Source organism: Dromaius novaehollandiae, chromosome 5 (genome assembly GCF_036370855.1).
Source record: "Dromaius novaehollandiae isolate bDroNov1 chromosome 5, bDroNov1.hap1, whole genome shotgun sequence".
Classification (NCBI taxonomy): Eukaryota; Metazoa; Chordata; class Aves; order Casuariiformes; family Dromaiidae; genus Dromaius; species Dromaius novaehollandiae.
The window spans coordinates 43085029-43092712 of record NC_088102.1 but is presented as its reverse complement, the minus strand read 5'-3'; positions in this window follow the sequence as shown (position 1 = coordinate 43092712).

The following is a 7684-nucleotide window of genomic DNA, read 5'->3' as shown; positions in this document are numbered from 1 at the left end:
GGACATACTTTAGAAAAGTGATTTGCTGACACTGTAAAGTGATTATTCCTTGGAAGGGCCAGTTGTGGAGATCATGCATTCATACTCTTGTCTAAGTGCTTAAGTACTAAAAAATAGACAGGAACCAATTAAGACCATAACTGTTGTTGATTCGCTAATTATTGTTAAGCTTTAAATAATATACCTAACACTCACATTAGGAACAGGAACAAACACTAATCCAAAAACAGTAGTACATTGTACTAAAAACATGCTTTTTAAATACAGACTTTAGTCAGGAAAAAAATAAAAATTCTCAAAAGAGAAACGTTTAGACATTAAAACACCTAGAAAGAGCATCCAAAGATAAAAACTCAAAAAAGTAGCAAAGAGATATCAGTGAATAGAGCTACCATATTTCTCACAGTGAACATGGTCATGCTCCTGCCCCGATCCATTGAAACCTTCTCTGGAGCCACCTTTGGTCTGCAACCATCACAATGCCACATGCCAGAGCTTCTCACATCCTGACTCTTCCCAAATTTCTTTCCCCACCACTTCTGTCTCCTTCTCAAACCCTCCCACAAAGCCCCCACCTCCTTGGCTGTTCCAGCCAGAGATCCTTCCTTCCCTTCCGCTCATGTGAAATTTCCAACCCATCCAAGCATCTGCTTCTCAAAACTGTCTCGTCCCTTGGTACTTCTCCACCTCTACTCCTCCCCACCTTGTCCTCTTCAATCTGCCTGGACAGGACTGCTGCCAGCACCTCAGACCTAATAACCTTTTCCTCCTGGCAAGCTCCTACCAGCCACTGGCAATTGCTGCTGCCCTTCTTTGGCTGCAGCAGCCCGTCAAGCTCTGCCTCATCCCCACCTTTCCCAGAGGTTCCTGCCTTGCAAAGATTTCACACTCTCACATAGGTTGCACTCCCTGAAAACCCATGCACCTCACTGCCTCAAAAGGCAGAAAGACCCAAACAAATGGACAGACATACGAAAAATGCTAAGAACAAGCTTTAAAAAGCTTTGTTGTGAATATAAATAACAAAGCTTCTATTAAATAAGGTTAAAATTATGAGAATAAAAGACTCCTCAAGCTTGGCCTGAAATGCAATGGGGGAATCTTTTCCCCCTAGGCAGACAATTGCAGCTTTTAAATCTTCTGCTGACTGCAGAGCCAGTGTGACATTTCTGCTCTCCATAAACTCCTACAAAAATGTTTCCACTCAGACTAATGGAGTGTGTCACACTTCCCCTTCCTCTTCCCCTCTCTGTCCTCAGCTGCTGCTTTGTTTGGGAACTAATGAGATAACTGGCCACAGGTGGAGGTTTGCGCAGGAAAGCCTGAGCAACTAAGGCAATCACATACAGACACTCCGCCAGAGCAGGATATCTTTGAATGGGTCAGAGGCACCTGAGATGAGTGTGTTTATATAAACTGGAATTGTGCATCTATGTTCATGAGGGACCCAAATATTAATTTGTACTGGAATATATGTGGAGGAGTACTATGCATTGCCTTCGCTTTGTTTTGTTGCTTCCATTTGCCTTCCAAAAACCTCCCCTCCAAACTACCACAGGACAGAATATAATAAAGGACATTTTCCTGCTAGAATTCTCCCAAGCACTGGTCCAAACCACAGCATGCTTAGAGGCTTTTGGCAAGCCACCCACACATTGGGTGAAATAAGGGATCTTCATTTCTACAAGCCTCGTCTCTTCCCATTTCTGGTAGACACAGACCTGGGAGGCAGATGGTTAAAGCTTTGTGAAACTTCTGTGAAGGAGCCAGAGAAGGGCAGTAGAATTTTTGCTTATTATTGCTCTAAATCTCCTTTTTCAGCTCCAGAGAGACTCCTTGGGAGATTACTTCATGGATGTGACTGTGTTTGTTTGAAAACTCTCCCAGTGAGAGATAATTGGTTCTGCAGCCTGATAAAAGCAATGTAAATTAATCAGGCATATCACTGCTTGGGACTTAACAGATGCTACTGCAGAGGAAAGAAGAAGAAGAAAAAATACTAACCTCTTAAATCACTGTACTCATGGCACAAGATTACAGAAGCACCCCATACCGCAACTAATTAGATATGGCACTGGATCAGTGCTAATGAATTTAATTTCTGCCTTCCTCCTAAAGATTAAAAAAAAAAAAAAAAAAAAAAAAAAAAAGGAGATATAGTTCCAGCTACTGTTCATTCCTATGGTGTTTTCCCTCTAACAGCAGGATAATGTTATCGTTCTCACTTATATTGCTTTTCAGCAGTCTCTTTAAACTCTTCTGAATTCTTAAGAAAAGGGAGAGGTTGCAGCTTCAACTTGAGGATATTGTAATTGGGTCAATAGATATTCCAAGCCAAAGATCTGGCCTGATCCATCCACACAGAAGCATAGGACCTCCCTGTGTTTGAGATGACAGGCACATGGTCCTATATAAAAATGCATCTACAAAGGTACTGTTATGACTGGAGCTCATTACATGGACAATTCTAGTTTTCTGCCACGTTGCCATACGTAACTGTGCTAAGAAACCTATTGAACATTACCAGGAGGCTGATAAGGTTTCTAATCAGACTACTCAGGTACTGTGCAGATACTCCTGAAGGATCTGTATAGTTATATTCTATAACAGGTCAGAGGCAAATACTAACAACAGTCCCCACATTGTATGTATACCTCACACTGTTCACCCCAATGGACAGTACCATGCCAAAACCAGACAGCTAATCTTGAATCACAGCCAGACTAAAAGTTTCCTTCACAATTAAATCAGAAAAGCATTTTCTTTAAGCCAAATTTTGCACTGATCAATATGAGCTTACAGTTTACACATCCCCTTTTTGCTCATTAATTGAGAGAGAAGAAAAGTTGTTCATAGGACAGACAGTAATGTCCTCTCAAATGACCTGTGCTTGGGATTAGCCTTTTTCAGTTGGTCCCTCAATCATGATCCCACATTTACTTCTGACTACTGGAATTCCTAATGAGAAACAGCAGCCTTCCATCTTCTGGACTAAGAAGTTGGAGCTATGGCCCTGAAGAGACATGTATGCCAGAGCCACAGTCCAAATGACAGCCAAATTTGGGGCAGAAAAGAAAAAAAAGGAGAGGGTAAAGTTAAAACTCAGTAAGATTCCTGACTTGGGTTACTTAGGCATTACCTTTCTCCACTTTCTTCATTTCCCAGTGATGGCCCATCCCAAGTGATGGCCCCCCTTTTCAAGACATGGCTATATCATATTAATCCCTTCCCTTTCTCCATTCTTCTTCAGGGAAGTCTTGGCTCAAGCATGACCAAGATATCCTCAGGAGTCTTTGATGCATCAGTTAAGTACCAGAAATCCCTGCCTTCACTAGGGAGAACAAGAGTCTCATAAGCATCTGCAGATGCCTTCAGAGCAGGCTGCATGGAAAACAAAGTTTGTGTTTAGGCAACCTTCATTTTCATTCTTCTCTATCACCCCAATTTGGAAAGAGGGCTTTGGGGTTTTTTTGGTTTTTCTTTTCTCTCCTTTTAGCACAAATAGGTCAGTGAGCTTCACAGCTTGAAACCTTGACAGAACCATCTGTTCTTCATTAAAAGCCATTAATGACAATGATAATGGCACTAATTAGGCTGCGTGCAAACATACACATGCTTCAACAGCTCCAGAGCTACAAGCAATCAAAGGTCCAGATTGAACCAGCTGCTGCATGGTATTGATGAACACTAACCCCCACCCCTACTGCACTCAAAGCACAGGAGAACAGTCAGTGTCCAGTTGGACACGTGGAGCAGTTGCTTCTGATACATATGTGGGTCACTATTTTTTGTCTTTGTTTCCATTGTTCTTCCACCATTCCATCTTCGTTATGTTTTAACAATGATTCGGAAACACCACTGCGTTCTGTGAGCATGTGTACTCTATCACTATCTGCCATTTTTAATTTGCTTATGGGTAGAAGTGAATGTGTTTGCAGGGCTTGAATGTGTATGCATAGCATAGTATTAAACCTGGAAACTATTCCCAGTAAACAGCACTGACTGCTGTTTCCTCTGTCTGACTCCTGTAAGTCACACTGTTATTCTTTGTCTTGGTTTCCCAGTCTCTAGAAGCAAAGACAGTTCTCCTGCACAGACATCTCTGAAAACTTCTTCAGAAAGGTTAGCGCTAGGAGATCTTCGTAGACCTCGGAGTTGCATTAATACAAGTTTCCTTTTACTATAGCAGCAAGATCACACTGATCAGACGGTCAAGACCCTAAAGAAAACCAATCCACACATAGCAACAGGGCCTGCTGGATCAAGTGGTAGACCTGCATGCAGGAAACTGGAATTCTAGACCTGTCTCTGATTTCAGTGTCCCTAATAACCATAGGCAGGTCTCATCTCTCTACCTTTGGGAATAAAAACCTATGAAAGAGAGATAATGAAACTGATCTCTCATGCTTTGAGAGATGCTTTGCTCTTCTGCCCAAGAACAGTCTTCTGTAATAAGAGCCAGATAATAAAACTCCTGGGCAGTACGTCCAAGCCCACTCTCCTACCAGACTTACATGAATGTTCATTAAGAGAATGAAGAATACATCAGTTGCTACATAACCATCCACTCGGTGCATTATGTATTCGGAGTCAGTGCATGTTGCTGAGACCTTTCAGACAACAGTTACTATGGATGCAGAACTGGCAGAGAGAAAATGCTAGAGCAGTGCTTTTATGCAACTGGTAGGAAACTGCGTATTTCAAGCTGGGCTAGCTCAAAAGGCCATTTGAAATATCCAGGCAATCAATATTAGTTTGTAAAACTCATTCAAAATATGGAAAACTAAATGCCTTGGTAAGGCTTTGAGTAAGAACTGAAGGGAGAGAGACCCATTCACTTTCCTACAGTATGCCTTCCTCAGAGATGATGATTTCAGATTACCCACACTAACCCTTTATTAATGCCAAAAGTTTGAGCAAGATCCCATACCTTATGAGGATGGAAGACTAAAAACCTTCTGGCCACTTCCTTACCCTCACCTGTCTCAGTTTGTCCAGAGGGGGATGGTGCATTGCCACCCTATTCATAATGAACTAATGGCTCTAAAGAGAGGAATGGAAACCAGCGGCCAGGGCTTTTTAACCCCAGTGAATCTTTAGCATAAGGATAGGGACTTCTGGGAAGAATAAAGATTTTGGGAACAAATTTGATGATTTGCCAGTTATGAAGACTGGGACCATCTAGGCCCATTTTGAAAGACGAGAAAGGTCCTCCGCTTGTTGTATTACCATTTGTCATAATACCTAGGGGATTATCATCTCACCTGAGCCATCTTTCTCTGGTGAAGGCCATTTCTTCAGCTTTTGCTCCTTAGTCTGTAGTCTCACGATCTCCACATGGAAAGTCATTGAGAATCAGACTACTCTTCCTAAATCATAAAGTCATACCAGCCAGGCCCCCCAAATTGTGGTACACATGCATTACTGCAGCTATATAAAAAAGCATCTAAGAAATTTCAAAAGCAATGCACAACTACATGCTTTCTGGTTTAAAGAAAAGGGTTTTTAACAGTAAAGTGTTTTACAAAAAGCGCAGCAGAACTAGCAGCATCCAGGACAAGGGACACGTATCATTCAGAGCACAAACCATGCGAGAAGTCAGCATGCACAGACTAGTGGTGCTACAGGACGATATTGTAGTGTGAATTCTTCACACAGTTGAGTACAACATATATCAGCTAGAATCATGCCTGCTTAAATATGAAATGCATTAGAAAGTACAAATAAAACTGATACATTAGTCTGACAATCTTCATGTGCTGACCTCTAGGCAATGTGAAATACATATTAAAAGAAAAAAAATTTTAGAAGGCAGGAGCAGGGCAGTGTCACAGCATCATGTTTTAACAGCCTGGATTTCTGAAATGTATCAACTCCCCTCAGTGCCTTTTATTCCACTGGTAATTTTGTATGCCTTGAGCTTTTTGGAAAGAAAAGCCATAAGCCTCCCTAGTCGGTTTTCACTACAGATCATTCCCCCTGCCCCCTCACTCAGCCTTGTCCCTACCCACAGCTATATTTCTTTATAGCCAGATGTAATAAAATGGTTTCCCTCTCTAGAAGTAACTCATTACCCAAGCAAGTTGAAGGAGGTTATCAGGAAGGCGTATTACTGCACAGTGACCTGTGAAGGTCATTACTCCAAGAGAGGAGATCACAAGGAGGGTACATGAAGAGGTGTCCATGGCAGAGCACAGAGCTCTGTCGCTTTGCCATTAATATCTGCTTTTGAACAGGTTTGTTCCTCCATTTCACTTCTTCCCCAAAGAATCAGGATGAAACTGCTTCCCAGTACGTAAGCGGTACCTCACAGCAAATAGCAGCAGGGTGAGGAAGGGCTAATTCCCCACGGGCAGGTTAGGTGTGTGGGCACAGAGACTGGCAGGTCCTTAGTGATAACATCCAGTTTATAGGAGTAGTAGAAAACACCTATGTTTCAGGTCAGATAGGTTAAGCAGAGCCAGCTCTGCAGCGGGATCACTGAACGGTCCTGACATTTTGCAGAGGAAGGTGGTAAACTCGGTTCTGCCCCCGGATGGCTGCAGTCCATATCGCAGAAGGGCCAGGTTGCAAATTAGGCAACCCTAACCGAGGAGAAGGCCCACGTGAGTTGGTACTGCTGAAGGCTAGGGAAGAGCGCGTAGTTATTTGGGCCTGCAGGGTCATTGCAGGGCAGGTTACACACAGATGGTGGCAACCCAGTGCCCCACACTGTGATGGTGAGGGCACACAGAGAAGCGCCCAGGGAACGGCACTCACCGCTCGCACAGGACAACCGGGCAATCAGATGGGGGAGTGCTGAGGAACGAGATCTCGGCCTCACCACTGTCAGTACTTTTGTGAAATGAGGGCCTTCAAATAACAGATCTAGTCAAAATACACTGGCAAATTCAGACAAGCTGACTAATAATTTTGAGATGATGCAAACTGCATTTTTTTTTCCCAATAAGTTCATTATTCACAGAAAGATTCCACACAATTCAACTCAGCTCCTGGTTTATGAAATGGAGATAATACCTCCTGTCTCCCATTCCTTTTCTGTTTTGTTTTCCCAGACCACAGGCTCTTCAGGACAGAAGCCGTCTCTTATCAGCCTTCTCTCTATGAATTCACCACACGAAACCCCGAGGGCTCCTGAGTCTGACAAGAGCCCCCCAGGCACCTTCGCAATTGAAGCAACTTTGTTAAGCCACAGAAATTAAAAGGAAACAAAAACCTCCCATCTATGTTGCAGAGGGCTGAACACACTAAACAGATAAATCAGGGAAAAAGAAAGAAAGAAATCAGGTGTCAAAATTACAACTCCAGTGGCAGAGCTAACTCAGTGATCATCTGTTTCATGCTTAAACAGGAAAAATACAGATAAGCACTGCACAAGTGTAGGGTTCCTTTCAAGTGTGCAGGAAAGGGACAACCCTGCTACCCTGGCCAAAGCTCCCCTAAGCTGAGGGGGCAATTTGGGATCCCCTCACCTTGGGGATAGCAAGTGCTACTGGCAGATATTGAGCTCACTTTACTTGTGGTCTGAGACAACCTGAAACCTGGCAACTGCATTAGCACAGCACTGAGTTAATTATCCCACTTTTGACTTTTAATTCAAGCTCTGGTTGGCAATACAGGAAACCTGAATTTTGGATTCCTAGCAGCAGGTCAATAGTGGCACGACTGCATGATGCAAAATACT